Source organism: Globicephala melas, chromosome 1 (assembly GCF_963455315.2).
Source record: "Globicephala melas chromosome 1, mGloMel1.2, whole genome shotgun sequence".
In the NCBI taxonomy this organism is placed as follows: Eukaryota; Metazoa; Chordata; class Mammalia; order Artiodactyla; family Delphinidae; genus Globicephala; species Globicephala melas.
Genome location: NC_083314.1, coordinates 24,850,882 through 24,877,133, shown reverse-complemented (window position 1 = coordinate 24,877,133; position 26,252 = coordinate 24,850,882). Strand labels below are relative to the sequence as shown.

The 26,252-nt window shown below is 37.3% G+C and overlaps 1 protein-coding gene and 1 pseudogene across 2 annotated transcripts in view; both read right to left on the bottom strand.

The window, feature by feature from the left end:
• Positions 1 to 26,252, bottom strand: part of SMYD3 (SET and MYND domain containing 3) — a 713,667-nt gene that overhangs the window by 445,913 nt on the left and 241,502 nt on the right. The window lies entirely within an intron of this gene.
• On the bottom strand, positions 5,845 to 6,358 carry LOC115859493 (large ribosomal subunit protein uL23 pseudogene; annotated as a pseudogene).

Here is a 26,252-nt window from a genome sequence, read left to right as displayed (position 1 = left end):
TAAAAAATGAAATAAGATAAACTGCTACAAAAAAATTTTTTTAGGAAAAAAAAATGAAAGTGTCATAAGCCCTACACTAGTTTCTATCCTAATCATCCTATATTTAACACCTTCCAGTTCACTGAAATTGAAGAATCATTATCAATTTCTGCTGGAATATGAATAACACATTGTCTTCAAGCCAGATTACAATGCCCTACCTATATACTTACTAATGTGTTATTCAACTGAGGAAGATGCAGAATTATAAAATATAATCCCTGCTCTCAAATTACTTATAGTCTTCTTAGGGATACATAACCATACATGGCTATGCAGGTAAATTAAATACAATTGTGGTCCTCAGATGGGCAACAGCAAGGCTCTGGGGGAAATATACATATAGAGGGAGCCATCTCCACTCATCAGTTTCATGGCAGTGCCACATCCTATCAGAGCTCCCCACCAAGGAAGGAAGTGAAATCACTGTTTGGTTGTAGTCAACATCGAAGTTTATCAGAAGAACAAAATATTTGCTGAACTTAAGGTCCTGAGTCTTTGTGTCTTGGGGTTTGTTCTGGTCTTGGTTTCCTATTTAAATTTTGTTTTCCTGTCCTGGATATTTTTAATGTACCATACGTACTTTTACTGTAGGCTTTCTCAAACCCTCTATGGAACAAACTGGAGCACAAATATGATTAAACAACCAAATGAAAAACAAATAAATGAGTACATTTTAAAAATTCTGTTATTACCATCACCAAAAACAAATGAATATCTGGGCAGGAAAACATGGTTAAATTAGTAATTGACTGAGACCTTGGCCTTCTATGTTATCTATGATTACATGGTTGAACTTGCACTTACAGAGTTGGAAAAACTGTAGCTGTAACTTTTCATACAGTATTCAGAGTAAAGTCTGACCATGAAAGAATCACCTTTGCAATACTGAGAAATAAGGTCCTCAGTGGGGATGAGTACCACCACTCAAGGGTGGTGTAGAAATGTCATAAGGCTTACTCAGAACCACAACATTTTTCAAACATTTTCTACTTTAAATCTCAAGTTTTTACCTCTTAGATACAAGTTGCTATTATTTTGTTGAGATGTTTCATTTATAAAATGTTTCACTTCTCTCTCCCTTTGGGGGCTGGGGATTATCCCAAGGGTGTTGAGTGTCTGCTCTTTTCTTAATATAGTAGAAAGTATATACTTTAGCCTGTTCCAAAGTATTTTTGTTCCCAATCTTTATTCTAATTTTTGTTTCACTTTATTTGGAGATGAAACCATAAGGAAAAAATAAAAGCTAGTAGCTGTTTAATTCCTTCAGCAACTTTATAGATTCCAGGTTCTTGGTCTGTTTGGCCATAGTAGAATTTATGAAAATCTAAAACATTAACGATGCCTGAAAGGCAGGCTGCCACACCGAGATGAACACATTGCCTGGTCTGAGAGCAGAATTATAGAAATTTGAAACCTCAGCATTTTGAAGATCATTAAGCTATCATTTTTGTATGTGTTCAGAATATTTCACGAATAATGTTTAGATGGAGTTCGTATAAACCCAATTCATATTAGAACTGAAATATTTTTTCTTTATAGAAAACGTAACTAGACAGTAAAAACAGATGTTTAAATATTTATAGTAGGCAACAGAAAACACTGTGGAAAAATTCAGTAAAAGCAGTGTTAGTAGTGCTTCCTGTCCCTTTTTATAGTATGGAAAAATATGAAGCACAAAGAATGTGATTATATATGCAGAAGATCAGCTCTTATGGTGTAAATTTTGTATCTGCCATTACAGACCAACAAAGCATCTTTCACTGTCAAATTGAGTTAGCTGTGGAGCATATCACGGATGGCTTTAAAGCTATTTTCCATTAATAATAAGGCATTTAAAAATATGAAAATAAATTATTACAGTATATACCACTGGTGCTTTCAGTTTGCTGATTTGCGTGAATTAAATCCTATTTATAGGGTAGCATTATTGAAAGTGAATGGAGGAAAATGATCCAGAAAATCAGGACTTCTTTCACATTCACAAATTGGAAGCCTCATTCTCTCCAATGAAGTGAGTCAGCACTTCAGAATTAAAAATTCTACTCTGCAGCTAGTCTCAAGGTGCATTTTAAATGGGGTCACTCAAGAAAGTGAAAAGTGCAATGCAATTGCATTTAAGTTCCTTGGACTCTTTCAGGTGTGGGAGTTGAGTGATGAGTCGCTGATACGTGAACTGTAGCTAACCCCTTTTATAGCATATTTTTAGAGTCCAATAAAATAAAGGAGGGAAGTGTTTTGTGTTAATGTTTCCTGTGTATAAGAGATGATAATAAAATATTTTTTTACATGGAAACTAATTTAGCAGAGATTCTCTTAATATATATTTTCCTTTTTATCTATTATTATCCTTCTCCTAAACCACTAGGCTAGGCAAAATCTCTAACAGTGGTCGATTGAATCTGCGGTTGCCTGGACATATGTTTTAAATTTGACCCAAATTACGCATACGACCCAAAAGTATGCATGGACAGAGTATAAAGCTTTTATTGACGATAGGCTACATTTCAGGTTGTATTTCACATTAGATTGAGAGGTCAGTTGGCTTTTACCCTTAAAATAATCATCTTTTACCTCCAAATAAGAGGGAAAAAAATATTTTAAAACCTTGAAAATGTTTCTTTCTGACTTAACGCTCAATCTGTTGTGTTCTCTGTCCATGAACTAAGAATTCTTTCTGCACCAACTTTTCAAGGTAGGAATCAAAACAATATTGAAATAGTTAAACTTTTTCCTAAGAATTGCCCCATGATTTAAAAAAGAAAAAATTCAATATATGGACAAACTAATAGAATAAATATAGCCAAAGACTGACTTTGAAAGTAAAGTTCAGAAAAACTCCCCGAATATGTATGAAAAAAGTCTAAGTAATGGATAATTTCGGAAATAAGACTTTGAGGTTAACATCTAGGAAGATCAAGATCTTTTTATTAGGATTTTCAGAAGCAGATAATAGTCAAAACAGAGGGGAGAAAATAATAAATGAAATCATAGAAGAATTCTACACAAAGCCGATAAAAGCTATACCAGTATTCAGACTGAAAAAACTCACTATGTGTTGGGTCAGATTAAAAAAAAAATCTAATAGTCAGATATTACTATTCTCAGTTATAATTCCATGGATTAAAAAATGTGTGTGTGTGTGCGTGTCTGTGTGTGTATCCCTACATACTTCTAGAGAGAAAACAGTAAGCTGCAAAAGATACAAGAACTACACTAAAATTACATTTCTCACGAGCCACACTGGATTCTAGAAGATAATGGAGCAATATTTTCAAAGTTCTCAGGGAAAAAAAACTTTAGCCAAAAATCTTTTGTCGTCAAAACTATCTATTAATTAAGGCAACAATAAAAAATATTCAAATATGCATGGATATAAGCCATTTAATACTATCCACAATTCCTATATGAAAAATAAATATTTGGAGAGTTACTTAAATGAAATGACAATGAATCTAAGAAAAAAGATAACTTGAGATGTCAGAAACAACAGCAGCAGATTGAATCCACTTGACCTTGATTCTTGGAATATTTTCCTTTAGAGAAGACAGGATTAATGGCATTTCCTCTTCTGTGGGTCTGTTCACCTTGCCACCATACTTAGTTCTATGCTTAATAATATTTATATAATTAGAATATTGTAAATGCTGTCTATTGGTTTTTTAGCCTCCTAAACTCAACTAATGAGAAAGTACAGAGGACTGAGTTCTAGTTATGGAAAAGAATTTAATAGTTTATGGCAATGTAAAATAATACTATAAGAAAAATCAAGAAATGTAGGAACATATTATTTAAAACTATGATGGTAGGCATCAGAAGAACAAAAATAATACATTTTAGAAGTGTTTGTTTTTTTTTTTCAGAGAGAGTAATGTTGGAGGAACATTTTCATTTTATACTTAAAAAAACTATATGCATATATTACTTTCCTAGTTTTAAGAAAAGCTTAAAATTTAAAGGGCACTTTCATCAATAGGGGATTGTTAGACTATAGTTCTTCTTTATAATGCAGCAGATAAAACAAATGATAATACTAATGTATTGCTGAAATCAATATTTTTAAGGGAATAAAGTTGCCATATGGATGGACGGCATGACATAATCTAGGTTAAAATGCTTTGATGTTTACATATATTCATGTGAAAAGAAGTCTAGGAGGCTACAGAGCTACTCTCACTTCTTCTTCTAGTTCTACAGATATTTAAAGGTTTACAGGGGCTTTTAATAATCACCTTTGCAGTTGTAACACTCAATAAAGACATTTTGAAAAATGAAATTATTTGAAGCCCAGAGAAGGGGAATGACTTGACCCTGACCAGATCAGCCAGGAAGCAAGTGGCAGAATCAAAACTGAAATCCAGTCAGTACTGGGGTTGCCAAGGCTTGGGAAATTTTAGCCCGCCTCTCCAAATTTCCATCAGCCTTCCTAAGCCACCCCTAATAAAAATGTTAACAACAACATCAACAATAACAATGACAAATATATGTGTTAAGTTTTATGTAAAGTGTGAATAAAAGTATCTTCAGGGGAAAAATAAGTCTATATCTCTGCCATCTTGGTGTGGGATCGGGATGATAAGGAAAGGCTTAATAAAGGAGGTGACAGCTGGGTAAAGCCTTGGACAACGGGCATAGTTTGTGACAGACCAAGGTGAGAGCAGAGCTGTGGTCAGAGTTATTCCAGGTACTGTAAGGGCACCAAAAAAGAACTTGTGTGACAAAGGCCGTCTTTTCTGTTACTATTCATGTTTCTTGTGAAATAAAACCGCAGGTACCATAAGATCAAGGATCCCACCACAAGGACAAAGACAAAAGCCAGGTGGTAAAGGGGAAGAGAAGAGAAAGATCATATTAAAAAATTTTTTGGACTAAAGAAGGCCATAGTAATTGAATGTAAACCTTAGCCCTGGCTTTCCTAGCAGCTGGAAAGAAAGTGAAATCATTGTCTGGTAGCAGTCAACATCTCAGTTTATCAGAAGAACAAAATAATGCTGTGTGCTAAATCAAAGACATTAGTAATATGCTGTGGGAAAGTAGGAGAATGCTGTAATTCTGACTAGATGGTCAGGAAAGGCATCACAAAGGAGGTAGACCGTGAACTGCATTGAGAAGATTTTGCCTGGCAGAGGGGACAAGTAGAAAGAACATCATAAATACAGAGATGAAGATTGGACAGAAGCTGGATTACGGAGCAGTCATGTCATGGGATAACTTAGTTTAACAATCTCCCCTTTTCTAGAAACGTTTACCAAACGCTCATTTCTGAGCTATATGGCCCTGCTGACTGATGCCTAACCCAAACCAGTCCAAACAGATTCCCATTCTAGGGTACAAAGGTTTGAAACAGAGACACTCAGAGACAGGACACTGCTGGAGTGGTCGCATCTAAGGGAGCATTCCAGAGGATGTGCAGGTCCACGAGTTCTGACTTAGCTACCAAGGAATTTGTTTGATCTCATGAAATAATCCAAGGTTCTATCAACTAATTCCCCTTTGACCTAAGCTAGCCAGAGTTGGTTTCTGTTACACTCAATACCAAGTCTCTTAATTAACATACTATCTTGGGGAAATGGCTGTGGCTGCACAGGAAGGAGAGTGATGTCATGTGGTAGGAACTGCTCGAGGCCTTGAATGCTGGATCAAGGTGAGCCGTTAGTCCAAAGGGCAGAACTTAGGTCTGGTTTATGAGCCAAGTTTTAATGTAATATGGATCCAGGAACATAGGGTCTTTTGGTTCCACTAAGCCTACAGCATGTATCTTGACTGCAAAGAAAAATATCTTGCATCGCTTTTTTTTTTAATATATAGTGAAAACTTTTATATTTAGAATTAGTCAGCTGGACTCAGTTTAGATGATCCCAATTTTGTTGGCAACATCCAAAGCGTCATAGTCAGGAGCCGGTCGAACATATGCCTTCTTCTCTCCATCAGGCCTGATCAGGGTGTTGACCTTAGCCACATCAGTGTCATAGAGCTTTTTCACGGCCTGTTTAATTTGGTGCTTGTTGGCCCTGACATCCACAATGAACACCAGTGTGTTGCTGTCTTCTATTTTCTTCATGGCTGACTGGGTGGTGAGGGGGAACTTGATGATGGCATAGTGGTCAAGCTTGTTTCTCCTAGGGGCGCCCTTCCGAGGATATTTGGGCTGCCTCCTGAGCCGCGGTGTTTTGGGCCGTTGGAAGGTGGGTGACGTCCGGATCTTCTTTTTTGTGTGGCTGTGGACGCCTTTCAACGCTGCTTTCTTGGCCTTCAAAGGCTTTGCTTTGGCTTCGGCTTTGGGAGGGGCAGGGACTTCCTTCTTCGCCTTCGGCGCCATCTTCCTGCATCGCTTTTTAACCAAAATTCAAGTGTGCAGCTCTGGGATGATCCCAGTCATACCATACTGTAGGGTAGATCTGCTCACACTTCCCTTTCCTTTACCCTTTCCTTTTCTCCCCTTCCTTTCCCTTCCCTTCATTGATTGAAACATCTAAGTTTCAGTAAGGTTTCTGATTTAAAGGAACACTATGGTGCATCCTCCTGTATCACAAATAATTACATCCTTAATTTATTTTGTAAGTCAAGGGCATTTGTGAATGAGAATTTTCTCTAGCCAGACGTACATATGGAAATTGATACATACCGAAGTCCTACATCTAATGAACTCATTACTGGGACTGTGCCGTGAAGAAAAGAGAAATAATGGCCATCTCTCCCTCTGATTATGTGTGGTTATCACAAGATCTATAATTTGTAACAAAGGTTTACTCCAGGGAAGTCAGTGGCCATGAGCCTGGCTGACCCCAGTTCACATGGGAACCAACCACTGATATGGCATGTAAAAAAGGACAAGCAATTCAAGAGATGACAAAGCCTGAGAGGTTACCAGAAAATGAAATTGGAGAGTGGGAGGTGACAGCCAAGTTACTATGCTGCCCTTACCAATTTAGTATACAAATGAGAAAAGAGTCAAACATACAGCTTCATCCATGACAAAACTGGGTAATGAGCTTTTCGTCAAATGTAAGGGACCAGACTGAATTAAAGAGCAATCTCTTTCACTATGCAGGCAACAAATGGCTAAATAATTAGGGAATGGAAGGGCTTCTACTTAATAACCTAAGGGATTTAGGGCCTTCACCTTCTTAAGATCATGTCACCACCTGGGCAGAGTATGAATTACACACTAGTACAGCATTCTCATTTGAGTTGGAGCATTAATATTGACGAGATGTTCTGACCCAAGAGAGAAATGTGACATGAAATCACAGGAATTTATTTTCCAACAGCTTAAAAAAATAAAAAAAGACAATAAATCAGGGTGTGATGCTCACTTGAGATGGAGTTTGGGTGGAGACTACAGAGAGTAAATAGGCACTTTTATTTCTTCCTGATAAAATTACCATCTTGGTGTTAGCACCCAGGGTGGGTACCAGGCTGACAGTGGTATACCCAAAATGAACATGCCAAGAACTAGGCAGCTGCCAACAAAGGAGAAGAGGTCAAGACCAAGACTCCAGTTAGCTGGGAGATGTGGAACGTGAAGAAGCCCCACTGATTCAGTGAAAAGAAGGTGATTTCCTTGATAACAATGGCACCTCCAAAACTGTACATCTCCAATTCATAAGCTCCAGCCTACAATTATGGTTACCGATGCTGTTTATTTTAAAAAAACACTTAAATTATAAAGATATTCAAGTATACTTATGACATATAATGTACAAATAAAGGAAAATAGAGAATTTTAAGTATAGTCTATAAAATTTATTGTTCAAAGGTATTCTTTACATTGAATAAATATAAATGTGCTTTATTATACTGAATTGGACATTGCTCTAGTTATCCAAATGAGATCCTACCTGGAGTACAAATATACATTTTTCTACTGGACAGTCCAACTGAGTCTATTTGAGTAGCTAAGGTTCCTGTCATAGTGGAAAGAGCACCAATCCCAAGTAATGAGGTTTCCAAGTAGAGTCATTATCGTAAGTGGAGAAATTCAGTCCATGCTCCATATTACTTCAGAGCCAGTATAACTTATGAAGAGTGAATTATTCATGTTATATATTATATATTTGTTATGATCAAAAAAGCTTCATATTCATAAATGAATTCTATCAAATGAAATAAATGGCACTTACTAGGCACTTTATAATGTGCATTAATAGTATAACTATAATTTTTATTTAATCCCCACAGGAGCCCTATGAAGTTGCTATTTTTAGCATCCTCATTTTACAGATGTGGAAACTAAGGCATAGAGAAGATGTCCAAATGACACAGTGTTTCTGCCAAAATTCAAGCCCAACTTGCCTGATGCCAACATTTTAAACTGTTGAATATGATTATAGTATCTGAAGTAGGGATGAAGACATCTGAATTCCAATTATTCAGATAAGTAAATGCTTTTATGGAGAAAATAACATTCAGCATATGTCTTGGTTAGCTACAGATGTCAAATACCCAGATTACACATCCAACCACTAAATGTACTAATAGGCCAAATGCTAAAACAACTTCCTTATTAGGCTTGAAGGTTATAGAGCTGTGAATACACTTGGCTCCTGATCTGAATTCAGGCTGCTACTCCGCTATGTCCGTTGTGTCGTATGACTTTGCACTGAGCCCCCAGAGGAGCCGCAATGAAAAATTAGCTGCTCAGTATAACAAGTTGCCAGATGCTGGACTCCAGCAGGTTACGGCATCTCAAAGTCCTTGTGCAGCTTGGGAGGAAATATCCCAAGCCCCAGATCTCGAACTTCATGGGTTATATATAAGTACAATGCTAAAAACTCAAGTTTCATTTCTTTGATTAAATACACGACCTTAAAAGCCTTTTTAAAGAAAACAAAAACTACTGTAACACTTTTTATTTTCTAGCTAAGTGTCACCTATTTTCTTCACAGGGATAAATTCAAGTGGGTTACAATGTCTGCTTTGAAAATTTTTAGTAGTCTTTTCCTCCTAAAAGAATCCAGGGGGACTTCCCTGGAGGTCCAGTAGTTAAAGACTCTGTGCTTCCAATGCAGGGAGTGCAGGTTCAGTCCCTGGTCGGGGAACTAAGATCCCACATGCTGCGTGGCACGGCCAAAAAGTAAAAAAAAAAAAAAGGTTTGGGTCTCAATTTAAATAGTTATCAGGGAGTGAGGGTATCTCTTTTGATAACAAATTCTGAAGTAAAAGATTAGGACATTGAGTCATTGAGAAAGTGTTTGGGAGTAAACTGTTTCATAAAACTGAAAAATAACCACAAGAAAGCGCCAGTAAGACAAAGACTGATGATTTAACGATTTTGCCCAGACTGTTTCCTGACCACATAATCAAATCATGCCCTCTAACTAATGTAATATACACAGGAAAAGTCTGGTCACAAAACAGAAGCTGGGCTCTGACGCACTGATTTTGGATTTTGAAAAGATTTCACAAGATTTAAAATCTTCCTGTCTCATCCAAAAGTTGCTCTTCTTTCCAACTCAAAACTTCTCCAGAGACAATATTTTATTGGAAAGTAATTTTGACGAAATCAGGCCAATTAGTACACACAAACTAATTTCTCTTAAGTCTGGAAACTTCACTTCAATTCAGATCTAAGTGCCTGCTTTCACTAGTTCACAAAGGCTGCCTCTTCTGCATGGTTTTCCTGATAAAGCTTAGTCTGAGTCATCTGTTCCACCATCAACTACTGATCAGTATTTAAATACTTCTTTTCCTAAACCAAAGCTGCTCCTGGGTTTCCTCGTGCTTATGTTCTAATCCTCACGTGATAGCTCTGCATTCAAGCTCCGAAAGCCTGGATTGTAGACCCACATCTCTGGGCAAATCATGTAACCAATCTGGCCTCACCTTCCTCATCTAAAGAATAAGGAAACCATCTACCTGCTTCACAGTGGTCTGAGGATCAACTGAGATCATGAACAAGATGTGAAAATTGTAAGGGCAACAAAACATAGGATGATATCACTATTATTGTTATGCAACATTCCACACAAGATGTAGAAAAGACATAAAATTTACATGAATTTTTCCCCAGGTTTTAATTCATGAAAAAGTGCCCAGAATGGACCTTTATACAGTGTTGTTGTTGTTGTTAATTTCCTCAATGCACTGGAAAAAATATTCCTGAAAAAAATGATAGGTTCTGTAAAAGTCTTCATTTAAAGTCATATTTGAGAATCATGGTGCAGCATGATTAAACAGTTTTTATCTAAAGCAACATCAAAATACAGCTTCTCTTTCCCCTTTAAAAAAAGTTTGTCTCTGTGTGTGTGTGTATGTGTGTGTGTGTGTTGTGTGCATGTGTGTTTATGTACTTTGAAAACTTGTTTTCCTTATCAGTTAATAATATAAGGTCACATTAAGTCTATTGCCCTTACCTTTCACTGCAATATACCTGCTTTGACAACTGTTTCTTAGATAGGATATTCTATGAACTTGCAAGTTACTTCCCCCTCAGATCAGTGATCTTGTCCTTTTTATATTAAACTTTGTCTCTTTTCTGCTGATAGCAGTTCCCCCAGGTAGTCAAATCTGGTCCATGTTAACTTGCCTCTAAACTGAGCTGCTTGTGGAAATGTGCCATTATGGAGTCCACTAGTCTTTTTTTTTGGGGGGGGGCCTCTCACTGTTGTGGCCTCTCCCGCTGTGGAGCACAGGCTCTGGATGCGCAGGCTCAGGGGCCATGGCTCACGGGCCCAGCCACTCCGCAGCATGTGGGATCCTCCCGGACCGGGGCACGAACCTGTGTCCCCTGCATCGGCAGGCAGACTCTCAACCACTGCGCCACCAGGGAAGCCCCCACTAGTCATTTTAAGTGCTTGCAGGGTGAATTCAAACGCATTCCTTTCCATCCCCTTTTTCTTCATTCTCCCACCAACTCTACTTTCCCCTTTCTCTTTCTCTTGATACACAGCTGCAAAATTGTCTCAAAAACTCTTGCTATGAAATCTACATTTAAAAAATGGACTTCTCTATATTCACATGATATACTGATTCTCCAGTCTAACACTTCTCTACAAATTTGGCAACACTATCTAATCTATCCTCACCTTGTGTCTACTGTGACTCCTTTGAAATTTCATTTTCATAGTCCAATACTCACATCTTCAACTATTTCTTGAGAAATCTGGTTGTCATGGAATGTCTATTGAAAGAAAAGCAACTAAGTTCAGAACACTATTTTCAGTGACTGCAAAACTACAGCACGCAATGCAGATAATTTTTCTCATAAGCTAGGTGTAAAGACATATAATGTGCAAACTTCATAAGAGAATATTTTATTTTGAAAAATAAATCTCACCAGACCAAACACATAAGTTTACAGAAAACCAGTAAGACATCATTACACTTATATAACACCTTGAATAATCCAAAAGAAGCCCGCTGGTAACATCAGAAATAGTCAACAGGGTTGTAACACTGACAAAATGGTAGCATGTGTCTAATGGAATCAGAAATTAAATTACAACTGAAGTTCCATTTCTTAAGGCTATTTTCATGCATTTATAATTTTACCAAGCAAAACAAAAAAAAAGTAAGTTTGATAGATACTTTTAAAGATGACTATGAAACTTTAGACTGTAAATACAACTGTCCTAAATCAAACTTTAAAAAGGCAGCCATCTGGCACCAAAAGCAAAGGCAACAAAAGCAAAAATAAACAACGGGACCACATCAAGCTAAAAAGCTACTTCACAACAAAGAAAATCATGAACAAAATGAAAAGGCAACCTACCATATGGGAGACAATATCTGCAAATCATGTATCAGATAAGGGGTTAATATTCAAAATATATGAAGAGCTCCAACAACTTAACAGTAAAACAACAAACAACCTAATTAAAAAATGGGCAGAGGACACAAATAGACATTTTTCCAAAGAAGATGTAAACAGACAGAGATGGCCAACAGACACATGGAAAGGTACTCAACACCACAAATTATGAGAGAAATACAAATCAAAGCCACAGAAAGATATCTCATACCTGTCAGAATGACTATTATCAAAAGGACAAGAAATAGGGCTTCCCTGGTGGCGCAGTGGTTGAGAGTCCGCCTGTCGATGCAGGGGACACGGGTTCGTGCCCCGGTGCGGTAAGATCCCACATGCCGTGGAGCGGCTGGGCCCGTGAGACATGGCTGCTGAGCCTGTGCGTCCGGAGCCTGTGCTCCGCAATGGGAGAGGCCACAACAGTGAGAGGCCCGTGTACCGCAAAAAAAAAAAAAAAAAGACAAGAAATAACAAGTGTTGGTGAGAATAAATAAATACACATACATATATTGGAATGTTATTCAGCCATGAAAAAGAAAGACATCTCACCATTTGAGACAACAGGGATGGACCTTGAGAGCATTATGCTAAGTGAAATAAATCAGACAGAAAAGGATAAATACTTTATGATCTCACTTATATGTGGAATCTTAAAAAAAAACAACAACTGAGCTCATACATACAGAGAACACACTGGTGGTTGCCAGAGGTGGAGGGTTGGGGGAGGACAAAATGGGTTAAGGGGGCCAAAAGGTACAAACTTCCAGTTATAAATAAGTCAAGAGGATGTAATGGACAGCCTGGTGACTACAATTAGTAATGCTGTATTGCATATTTGCAAGTTGCTAAGAGAGAAAATCTTGAAAGTTCTCATAAAGAAAAAGTCTGTAGGATGTACAGTGACAGATGTTAACTAGACTTATTGTGGTGATAATTTGCAATACACACAAATATTGAATCATTATGTTGTACACCTGAAACGAATATAGTGTTGTATGTCATTTATACCTCAATAAAAACCAAAAAAGGTAGCCATCTTTAAATAATAGTTAATAGCTTTAAGAGATCAATAAACTAAAATGAAAACCTGAATGCCAACTACTTTAAGCTCTTCTAACAATTAAAGACACCCTACATGTAGTTCTGGAAGTTTGTTTCAGATGTGATTTCTTAATTCAAAGAAAATCAATAGGTAGAACCAACACAAATTTGTGTTGGGAGTGGGTAGTCTATTTGAGTTGGAGGTGAGGATTGTGTTGCTGGATTTGAGGTTTGGGGGTGAGGGAAAGGAACTTCACAGAGGAACAACTTTTTTTCTCATAATAGAAAGTAACCTGAGTTGACTTCAAATAGTAGTGGCTTCCTTGAGATATTTATAGGTAGGTTGTAGATATAAGACACATCTACAGAATGTTATCACTTTGTGATTGGAGCTCGTCTCAAGTGCAACAACAGCTGGCCTGCATCCCTAAAAGGGCCCTTGACAGTGTACTATTTCAGTTGACTTTGAAGGGTTTCATCCTTTATTCCCATTTCCCTACCCTACTCTACATATCATGCAATAACAAAAAGATAACACTTACACAGTGTTTGCACAGGTGGGAACTATTATTATACCCATTTTTCAGGTAAAGAAACTGAAGCACAGAGAAGTCAGTAACTTGCCCAAGGTCATACATTCAGTGGTAGGAACAAATCATATGTATACTTACACTGACTCCAAAATATAATGAAATAAATTTGTTCTCTGTTAAAGATTTCTGTTTAATTCTGCTCTGAGTAGTACATTCTATTGTTTTAGATTCATTCCCTTTACTGAAAGCAGATTTCTTTTCAGATTCATTTAGCCAGATTTTACTACCTACATTAAACCTATCACTGGGTACAAAGCAACTGGTTTTAATGAGGCCTTGGTTACTGTAAGCAATGTAGTGTATAAGGCAGAGGCATCTTTTCATAAATACTCCTTTCATAGAAGAAACAAAGGCATATTTCAAAAAAGAGAATTTGTGGATTTCAGTTATAGATTGTGTCTGAAATAAATATATTCATACATGACATCATATTTAAGTATACACTAGCAGAACAAATCCTATTAATCCATAGTAAATAAACACTCAGTTCTATTACAATACATGGAAGTCATCAAGCAGACAATACTTTTTTCATTAAACCCTGAATCATTGTGTCCTGCCAGCAGCATGAAATAAATTAATGTTTAATATTTAATACTATATGATGGTAATAATGAACCAAATATGTATTTTAAATTTTATGTTATTTGACATTTCAATTTTAACTCAAAAGTATTTCTAAAAGGGTTGAAAATCTGTGCTTGAAAGTAATAGTTTAAATTTAATAAGTGTTTCTGGCTTTTTAATGCCCCCTTACAGTTATAGCATTCGATCCTTTAATGATGATTCAAATCCAATTTCAGAAAATGTGAGGCATTTTTAGCATTAAAGATATGATAATCTTCAAACGAAGACATCCATAAAATCAAAAAATATAGAAAGGTCATCAAATGACCTATGGGATTTTAAAAATTATGTATAAAATGATCAGTTTAGCAATCAAAGTTTTTAAATGGTTAAATTTAAAGATAGACAAAGCACAAAACACATTATTAAAATATGAATTGACCTTAAGCGAAAACACAGCTGTGCATTTAGCATATTTCACACTAGCAATTCTTCTTAAAAACAGCAATAGGGACCAAAACGAATCAGTTCACTGTTGTCTAATAGGAAAAACAGATCATTTTCTCTTCCTATTAAGAAAGAGAGGAAAAAGTTCTTTAAAATATGTGGCATTCTGTGCAGATGGGCACAAACAGCAGCCTGTGTCACACATACATCACATCCCTTTGGCATCACTAGGCTTAACTTCTGTCGATTTTCAATCACGAGGCAAAAATGCAATAAATCTGTTTATAAGAACCATAAAATGTGTAGAAGTGAGGAAAAAATAAGCTGTTGAAATTTCAATACCTACACATCTCTTTCTGTATCCAAATTTTAATCCAATAATACAATTCTGCTGCTTCTGCTCATTTCCCATGTTCTTTTGTTATTATAGAGGACATCTAAATGTAAAAATATTTCATGGGTTTAAGCAATAAATTTGTGAACAAGAGGAGAATTAAGTATGAGGGCAGATGCGGGGGAGTGTGTGGGTGTGTTTGCATGTGTTTTCTTCTTAGAGTCCCAAATCCCTTTGGATTATTAGTGAAGCTCAGACAGAACTTTAAAGCAAATACAGGGAAATGACAACTAAAGTCCAACTTCATAATGTATAAGAATCCCCTGTCCTAAACCTTGACACGCCTTGAGAAGAGGGAAAGGTGTTCTTTATTTTTCACTATTTTACTAACAATTATTAACCATCTGATATGTGTCAGACACACTCCTGGACACACTTCCATATTTTACCTCATTTAATATTTTTTTAAAAAAATTTTATGTAATTTTTAAAGGCTACTTTCCATTCACAGTTATTACAAAATATTGGCTATATTCTTTGTGCTGTACAGTAAATCCTTGAGCAATTTTACACCCAATAGTGTGTATTAGGTTGACCCAAAAGTTCGTTCGGGTTCTTCTAAAAGACTGTGTGGAAAAACCTGAATGAGCTTTTTGGTCAACCCAATACCTCCCACTCCACCACCCCTACACTGCGCCCCTCAACACTGGTTACCACTAATTTGTTCTTTATTTGTGAATCTGCTACTTTTTTGTTACATTTACTAGTTTGTCATATGTTTTTAGATTCCAAATATAAGTGACATCATACAGTATTTGTCGTTCTCTGTCCGACTTAACACTTAGCATAATGTCCTCCAGAGTCCATCCATGCTGCTACAAATGGCAAAATTAGTTTGTTTTTTTTTATAGCTGAGTAGTATTCTATTGTGTATATTAACCACATCTTCTTTATCCATTCATCTGTGGATGGCCACTTAGGTTGCTTCTGTACCTTGGAAAATGTGAGTAATTCTGCTATGAACTTTGGGATGCACATATGTTTTCGAATTAGTGTTTTTGTTTTTGTTTTGAATATATACCCAGAAGTAGAATTGCTGGGTCATATGGTAGTTCTATTTTTAGTTTTTTGAGGAACCTCCATACTGTTTTCCACAGTGGCTGTACCAATTTACATCGCACCAAGAGTGACAAGGGTTCCTTTTTCTCCACATCCTTGCCAGCATTTGTTATTTGGGTTCTTTTTGATTATAGCCATTTTGACAAGTGTGAGGTGTTATCTCATTGTGGTTTTGATTTGCATTTCCCTGATGATTAGCGATGTTGAGCATCTTTTCATGTGCCTGTTGGCTATCTCCATTTCCTCTTTGGAAAAATGTGTATTCACTTCTCCTGCTCATTTTTTTTTTTTTTGAGGTACGCGGGCCTCTCACTGTTGTGGCCTCTCCCGTTGCGGAGCACAGGCTCCGGATGTGCAGGCTCAGCGGCCATGGCTCATGGGCCCACCGCTCCGCGGCATGTGGGATCTTCCCAGACCAGGGCACGAACCCGCGTCCCCTGCGTCGGCAGGTGGATTCTCAACCACTGCGCCACCAGAGAAGCCACTCCTGCTCATTTTTTAATCAAGTTGTTTGTTTTTTTGATGTTGAGTTGTATGAGCTGTTATATATCTTGAATATTAATCCCTTATTGGTCATATCATTTGCAAATATTTGCTTCCATTCAGTAGGCTGTCTTTTAGTTTTGTCGATTAACTCATTTAACCTTGACAGCAATCCTTCTGACGTGGATTTTATTACCCTTATATTTCTGATGAAGAAACAAACTAAGAACACTAACTAATTTTCCCATTTTAGACCACAATTTCAACTCTGGCCTTCCTTTCAGTTAATAAACATTTCTTAGTATTTTCCGTACATACCAGGCCCTACGTTTAGCTCAGTAACTATCCTAAAAATCCATCTCTCTTTTACTGCACCACATACCCAGTCCCTGACATCCAGCATGGGTACCTAGCCCATATTAGGTTCTTAGTGAAGATTCACTGAATTATTTGGTTAAATAAGTTACTTGTCTCTACAACATAGCATTTAAATAGATATCTGGATCCAGGGTGATTTTACCTCAAAATAGCTTGCTATTCAACACTAAAATACATATTTTAAAAATAATTTTTAAGAGGAATTATTTCACTGATTATGAGCATCCAGGCAACCCACATCAGATGGCAAATACTTGTACTTCAAACTTACACGGAGAAGGAAGTGTGGCGCAGTGGGATACGTGCAGCATGACGCACATTACCTCAACCTAGTGTATAAATAAACCATCACACAGTCATCATCCAATTATTTCAAGACTGTGTGATCTGCATACCCAATTCAGTTACAGCCATGACATGGGTATAGTCTTCTAATGCATTTTCACAGACTCAGGGCATAATGCATAGTGTTGGCCAAAAAAGCAACATAAGGAAACCACACAACGTGAAGATTACTTTGTAGTCGGACATCAAGGAGTTTGAATGCTACCTCTGCCATTTACAAACTACCTCATCTTGGGCAAGTTACTTTACTTCTAAGCCTCAGTTTCTACATTGTAAAATGCAGATGATTACAACTGCACCTAGCGTACCCTTCAGAGATGATTGAGGACTAAATGACATGACGTACATAAAATATTTAGCACATGCCCAGGTCAGAGTTACGGTTCATTAAATGTTAGCTTTATATTAGAATAAGAATTAAGCTGGGATGAAGTGAGAGAGTGGCATGGACATATATACACTACCAAATGTAAAATAGATAGCTAGTGGGAAGCAGCTGCAGAGCACAGGGAGATCAGCTCGGTGCTTTATGACCACCTAGAGGGGCGGGATAGGGAGGGTGGGAGGGAGACGCAAGAGGGAGGGGATATGGGGATATATGTACATGTATAGCTGATTCACTTTGTCATAAAGCAGAAACTAACACACCATTGTAAAGCAATTATACTCCAAAAAAGATGTTTAAAACAAAAAAAAGAATTAAGGAAGCTGGGAAATAAATTTTCTGGTAGGTCTGGGGTTGAAGAGACTAGACACCTTTCTACTCTCTGACCTTTAAAGCTTCATAGTAGGCAGGCAAATGCCTGTTCCTGAATCAGCTGATCTCCATAATGTAGGATTCCAGAAAAATCACCTCATTTATTTTTCTTAATTTAACAGCATCCTGCTTAAAACACAAACACATACCTTTTCATACTACCATTCAAAATATCTGCTTATAACTTAATAGTAAAAATGGGAAAAATTACTGATTTCTTTCTAAATTATCCTATACTCCCTCAACAAATTTTACCTTTTAATTCTATAAAGAAAACACTAATTCCTCCCAAAGGCATGATCAAACCCAAAGATTAGTGATAAATCTGAACATTTAAAAAAATATGTCTCAGAAAAAGAAATTATATTAGCCACTTTTTCATGTATTAAATGAAAAATGTGTAAGATTGTAACTGGCTTAGATAATTATGTTCCTCCTTATTAGGTGGTACACAATTACTCTTTTATCTCCAAATTACTAATTACTTTGATGTAAGATGTCTATACAACCAACAGATAGATATATTAAGCTCTTAATTTCTAAGTCTTAGCCAAAAGACCATATTGCCCCAATAGAATAAAAACAAATGTTTCGTTTTGTTTTTTTCATTTTATAACCTACATATAGGTATGAGGAAACTCAGGTTTAGAATACAGTCCTCTGAGGGAAGCCAGATAGATGGAAACTTTTCCTGTTAGAAGCAAAACCCATTGTATCTTAACTAATCACTCATTTTATTCTATCACTTGGGTATTCATCTCCTTTTGAATTAGTATATAATTATTCTGGATACAATAATTCAATACAATCATCTTCCAAAGGTCCATTTTCAGTATGTTTTTGAACAAGCAGTAGAAGACAGGAACAAAGCACAAGCTATAGCAGGGCTCAAAACTAATATTATTGCCTACAAAGAAAACAACAACCTGCCCAAACGTGGCACAGGTACACTAAATAAGCAGAAGTGATAGGTCTTGACAGCCTGGGAAAGATTTAGTTAGTAAAGTCAGACATCTAGGCATTCAGCTTGGTCACCAGTGTGAAGATTAGTAAAACTGAGACAACAGCTCTGCAAGAAGTTGAGAGAGCACGCAGTAGGAAAAACTGTTCAACAGGATAATCCTTGAAGACTGGCAGTTATTCTGAGGTAGTACAGAAAGAAAATGAAGCAACTAAAAAGGAAATCAAACACCTCCTCTCCAATCAATCTTTCACATTGTTACCAGATGTGAAGCATAATTCCCATCATGTCATTCTCCTGCACAAGAAGGTACCAGCCTAATCTGTAATACACTGATTTTCAAATCTTGCTTCATGACACTCCAACTGTTCTGCTGAGGAGCAAACATGATGTTAATGGGGGAGAGGATTCGCAGGGAGGGTGGGAAGCCAGTGTCTCTATCAACCAAAGCAACTCCATTTTTCTCTTTCGTATACACTGGGGTTTTGTTGTAAAAATGTGAGAAGAAAATTCTGCTGGTAAATAACAATTGAAAATGGTTGTCTTGATACAGTTCCACCTTCTCTGGCTGGTGTTGGGGACATCCATAAACAGATGCTACTCTACCTTTCAAAACTTCTTTCTCACAACTCTTCCAAACACTACAGCCATTCCAGTCAACACGACTGGGCTCTACATGTTCCATGTACATTACCTCTTCAGCCATTAACCCCATTGTCAAGAATGCCTTTGTGCTTGCCTTCGTGTACCTTGTTCAATTCAACATATTCTACACAATTTCTGTGGACAAAATGCTTTGTTAAATTAGACATGTCCCTACCTTTCAGTAGCTTTCAGTCTAATGGACAAGAAAACAGACAAAACAATTAACACAATATAAATAAGAAGAGGGCTTCCCTGGTGGCGCAGTGGATAAGAATCAGCCTACCAATGCAGGGGACACGGGTTCGAGCCCTGGTCCGGGAAGATCCCACATGCCACGGAGCAACTAAGCCTGTGGCCACAACTACTGAGCCTGCGCTCTAGAGCCCACGAGCCACAACTACTGAGCCCGTGTGCCACAGCTACTTGAGCCCGCACACCTAGAGCCCGTGCTCCACAACAAGAGAAGGCACCGCAATGAGAAGCCCGCGCACTGCAACGAAGAGTAGCTCCCGCTCACCGCAAGTAGAGAAAGCCCGTGCAGCAACAAACACCCAACACAGCCAAAAATAAATGAAAAAAAAATTTTTTTAATATATAAATCAGAATAAAATCAACATTAAAAAGAAGGCCACCCCCCCAAAAAAAAGAAGGCCAAACTCCTACAGCTTCTGAGAAAAAATGGGAAAAAGCAATTTTTTTTCTAGTAGAATCAGAAAAGGTAAGGATATTTGAACTGGACATTACTGGATGTGGATACAGAATATCGTGGAGAGTAAAATTCCTATAGCATAAACATACAGAACAAACTTTGCCAAAGTACCTGACATATTCTGGGGATGTACAGGAAGGTATGTGACTGGAATAGACTGGAGTACACTAAACTGGAAAGAAACCCTGGAATGAGTTCCTTAAAGGCCTAGGATGCTTTGGTAAAAACAATCTCTAATTTGACAAAGCATTTTATAGTTTATAAAATAGTAATTTAAAGCATAAAAATGTAATAATTTTAAGCATAAAAATAATTTATGCTTTCAGGTAAATTATTTCCATCAATCGTCAGAGCAATCCGACCACATTAGCAGGGAAAAAATTATCAACCCTATTTTACAGATGAGGAAACTGAGTTAAGCAAGAAGACTAATATTTACTAAACATCCACTATGTACCAAGCCCTTTGCAAGGTAAATAGCAAACATTATGATCTTCTGAGATAAAGAATTGTTAGCACCCCAATCTTATAATTAGGAAAACCAGTTCAGAGAGGCTGACAACCTTGCCCAGGGACATGTGACTAGTACGTGACAGATTCAGGACTGGGACCAGGTCATGCTTCCAACTTGTGCTATGCCATCACGGGAGGCCAATTTTTAGAGGCTGTTGAAGACAGCGGTATCAAGACCTGACTGTTTTTAAAAGGACTCTTAGAGCATTTCAAAGGGTACGTTAGAGAAGGACAGAGGGGGATTATCAAAGTAATCCAGATGAGAAACCTGGGCCTGAAATAACACAGAAGCAGTTAGGATGGCACAGCAGATGAATGTAAACGTTAGCCGCAAAGTGGCAGTGAAGCCACAGGGTTTGACTGACCCCAGTCAGATACACGGATTGCACCCAAGTCCCACGACTGCCTTCTAAGGTCTGGTCTTGACTGTTCTTTTTCTAGATTCTCACTACCCTTCTCATGAGTACCACATGGTTAAGCATTTGTAAGATGTCATCAAATCTAAGATGCCAATGATTTTAAGATGCATTATTATCTATGTTAAAAGAAAAAATGCTGTCGAAGTATAACATGCCATTGACTTTAAAATGCACACTGATTTCGGGCAAAACAAAATGCGAAAAAAGATCTGCATCTTAGAATTAATGAAACATGGTAACTTTTCTATTTTTTCAGTACGACTTTATTCTCACACCTCAACAAGACCATGCCTTTCAAGGAATAGTTTCTTAATGCCAAGGCCTTAAATGCAATGCAGTGCTTTGTAATCATTCTGTGGGGACTGCAGGCACTGTCTTCACAGACAAAGAGCATGCAGTCTAGACCAAATCCTTCTCGGTCCACAACGTTTATGGGCTTCCTGAATTCCTGAGATCTGACACCTAACTGGCTATTCCTCATTACCTGTCAGTGACTCTGCAGTAACAGACAACATGAGAGTAAGCATTTACCAAGAATGATGAAGATGGTGGGGGTGGTGGAGGTCCTGGTAGTAGTGACCACAAGAATGATAACTGCTATTTATTCAGTGCTTGCTATGTGCCAAACATTCTACATGGACTCTGTTGCTTAATTCTTGCAATTCTATGATGCATACAGTACCAGCAATCTTATTACTAAAGAAGAAAGTCGGTTTCCAACTGGTAATCTTGAAGAAATAAAAACCTAGAGGAGAGTGATTTTTAAATCAAAGGTACATATGAAGAGAAATACGCCTAAGAAAGAATCCTGCTAGCTTTTGTTTATCCTGATTTTGTGAAACATAAACTCAACTCGTTAATTGTTCTTGCATGGTTCTTTATTGACGATGGATCAGACTGACATTCCTGGTCAGCATATATTTCTTTCTTCTTTTTTTTTTTAAAGAATAAACCCTCATTTCATAAACATGAGCCAGCAGAAAGAGACAAGATAGACTCCAGAGAACCTGCAGTCCTCATTCTTAAAGAACACATATTTCAGGGATGATAGCTCTTAGGATATTCACATGTTCAGCAGACCTCAATATAAACATGAAACAACAACAAAAAGTCAGCAAATCAGCAGGCGGAATAAACATGTCAGAAACATGATGGCATTCAGTGACCACCACGTATCTTAATAAATGAGCTCATCGTCCAGCTTGTGTAAGTCTTCTCCTGTGGGGCATCTTGATAAACCAAAGAATCAACAGAAAATACTCCCGCAGTGCTTGCTTTTTTAAGTAGGATTATGTGAAAGTAACTGAGAATTACTGCCATCCCTTTACATTGACAATCTTCCAATTAATGAGAAAATGGATTTTTTTCCCCAAAGTATTGGGTTTGAGAATATTCTGTTCTCCATTAACTAATTTTTCGCAAATGTTTTTAATGCTTAAGGTACACGTATTTGCTATTTATAAAAACGCAGATGCAGGGCTTCCCTGGTGGCGCAGTGGTTGAGAGTCCACCTGCCGATGCAGGGGACACGGGTTCGTGCCCCGGTGCGGGAGGATCCCACATACCGTGGAGCGGCTGGGCCCGTGAGCCATGGCCGCTGAGCCTGCGCGTCCGGAGCCTGTGCTCCGCAACGGGAGGGGCCACAACAGTGAGAGGCCCGCGTACCACAAAAACAAACAAACAAAAAAAGCCACGCAGATGCAGTTGACTCACCTCCTTACAATTTTGAGTTTGTTCTTCAAGACACCGCTAACTTTTCAGTTCTCCTGTGTGCTGAAAACCTGATTCCAAAAGGGAATCATGCAGATCCCCCCAACAACTCTTCCATTTTAGTCATCCTTAACAGTCATCTCATCAACTTTTTTTTGCTCACCGTATATCAACACTTAAGATTCCTAAAAAGTTCATTTTTTTTTAAAGGACAAGGAGAGAACTCTACTGGAAATGCCATGCCTTTCCCTCTAAACCCCTTCTTCTTTTCAACATCAGGCAAGTTTATATTCACCCTACCAGGACGAGCTCAAATATCATTTCCAAACTGCTCTAACAGAATTAACAGTTCTTCCCTCTGTACTCCCCAACTATTTGTCCATACTACTATTAGAGTACTAATAAATTTATTACAGTAAATTGTTTATATCCCAGATAATGAAGTCTGTGAAGACACAAAACATCACTTATTCATCTCTGTATGTCCAAAACATACCTGAGCCAGGGGCAGTTATTTAATAATTTTTGTTGAATAATTTTATTAATGTGACTCAAAGTCCTCAGTAATAATTTTATTTTATTTAAGGAAAATATTGTAATATTAGTCTTTGAAACGGCAGTGAGAAAGAGAAAATATCTTTTTAAGTAGTAGAAACACAAAATGGAGTATAATCCCAAGTAAAAAATATAAATTGCAGAAAATAATATTTTTCTTTTCTCATTCATTTTCTATGGTTTCTTAATTCTCTTCCATTAAACATCACTTGGGGAGATTTTTATTTATGAATGGTTATATCTAGTTTTATGAACCTGACAAATGTCTTGCCCCAGAGATATGAAATATATATTTAGTACTGAATAATGCAAAATTCACTTTGCAACTTTTTGTGAGAATATTTGTCTGCCTTTTAGAGATGAAATAAAGCAATATTAAAATGTATATGCATAGCATGAATATAAATCAGCATAGAGATAGTTGAATATATATGCTTGGTCAAAGGGAAAAGATGGACCACAATTATAAATATAGCCTAGATAATCTAAAAAGCTAATAATCATATGTTGACATACGAACTGAAATTTTATCAATTGATAAAACACCTATGAATCTATATTCTGAGCCCCATTATAAAAACAGAAAAAATATGGTTTATGTTATTTGATTATTCCCAGTCCATAGCAAATCTCTAAAATCTGACATGAATAATGCTTTGGGGAAACATTTTCAAATTTTCATCTGAACATACTTGACATCATACTTCTCAAATACCAGCAAACTGCTCTTGGCATATTACTCATTCTGTCACTATACTTAGTAGATACACTTAATGACGTAACTATAACCTCTATTAATAACTCAATAAATACTGAATTAATGACTTCTATGTTATCACCATAAGAATTAGTTTACTATTGTGATGCTGATATTATATTCTTATTTTCTAGATCAGGAAACTGAGGCTCCTAAGTTAAATAACTGGTGGCAAGTGATGGAGCTAGAATTAGAATCCAGATCTAATTTATACATTCATATTCTTTCTCCCATCCTACAGCATGATTCTTGCATTCATTCTGTCAAGTATTATTCTTGAATGAGCCTAACAGGGTTGGCTTAACATTTCTAGTACGTCACTTGTAAAACTGAATTCCTACATAGCGGAGGGCAGGGGAGCACGGCTGAGATGGCAGCTACTGGCTCTCTGTACTGTCAGAGATGCTTCAGGCTGTGTTCCCATGGGATGTGATTGACTCTCAGGCTGCCTGTATCTGTGATGAGGCATTTTATTTCACAGGGTTTATGGGCGGGCTAGTCAATAAAATTTGGATGAATCTGGACTAGATAGAAGGACTCTCAACCTGAATTAGTGAAAATCCAGAGTTGTAGAAAAAACTTTTAAGTCATTATATTGCTTTCAATAATATGCAGTAATTTAGCTACTTAAAAAGAAAAAATAATCATGTGCATTTGGAAAACGGAGTACACGACATTGAGCAGTAGTGGCCTGAAGCAGGAGCCCCAGAATAAAACACTGGGTTGAACGTCAACGTGCTCACATCAGTGTTTTTGCTATATGACTATGTTCTTTCTAGAAAAGTCAGGCATTATAAGACGTCCAGGCATGAATCTTAGAATAGTAAAACTAAAGGAAGAATACATCAGAGGTTTGTGAAATTTGGATATTATAGAATTGATTAACTATTGGAATCACAGAAACTGTAAAAAATAAGTATGTAACGTTTTAAGCCACTAAGTTTGTGGCAATCTGGCACTCACAACAGAAAACTAATAGAGAGGGAGATACTTAAATGGTTAAAAAGGAAAACCTTAATGCCTCCAATAAAGCAGGCTTTTTCAGAACACAAGGGCTAGGCAGAGGTACCTGTCCAGACAACAGAGCCACTTCCTTGTTCAATGAGTAATGCTGCCCTGTGTTCCTTCCTGACACCACACTAGTCCAGCATGTCCAGACCCTAAAGCATTACCATGTATGGATCACAGACCTCACCACAGTCCCTATGAGCGCCGCAGGGAGCATGGTACATACTGCACTTTCAAGCAGTACCCTATTCTCTTCTGGGAAGACCCATACTCTCTTGGATCTAAGGGGCCCCAGAGGACATGGCTCACAACAATCCTTTAGGAGCCATTAAAGCCAGGATGGGAGATTGCTGTGACCAGTTCTTTTGAGCATGGGGTTCTAGTCTACAACTGAAAAAGAAGGGTGTAAGACAAAGACAGGCTCTTAATTTCTGTAATATATTTAGCATTAAACTCAAAAATGCAGAATAGTGAACAAGCAAACACACAGTATGGAGAGAAAAAAGACAGTGTGGTATCATAGAAAAAGAACACTATAAGAAGTCTGAAATGCTCTGACAGCAGCAGCCCTGCCCATGGGCTACTAAACGGGAGGCTTAGGACGCCTTCAGGTGTCTTCCAGGTCTAACAGTCCTACATTCTTCAGTCTTCACATAAGAATATGTAGTTCAACAATTATAGTAACAAGCAGCTACTACCTTAGGAAAAAAGTGTACTAAGACATCAAGAAAGCAACTATTCTATCTGCTAAGAGTACCTATTCTCAGTAACTAAGATTAGCAGGCAGGGCTCTGAATGTTAGCACACATTGTATCCTTAGCATTTGAGAGTCTAGTCTTATAAATGTCAACCCATACATCTTGGCTGCAAAGAAAAGGCCATTCAAATCCTCTAAGATAACCTCCAGCTAATTTATATATGTATATATTCCTTTGTTATTCTACTTTAAGTTTAGTGTTCAGAAGTCATTATTTAATGTACAGTTTCTTACTATAAATATAACTGTGAAATACTGACATTTCATATGCAAGCTATGAGTAGTGCTGGTTTAATGTTATAGCCAGCTAGCAAAAAAATAGGCATAAATTAAAGTATTATGTTATAAAGCCTACCAAGTAACTAA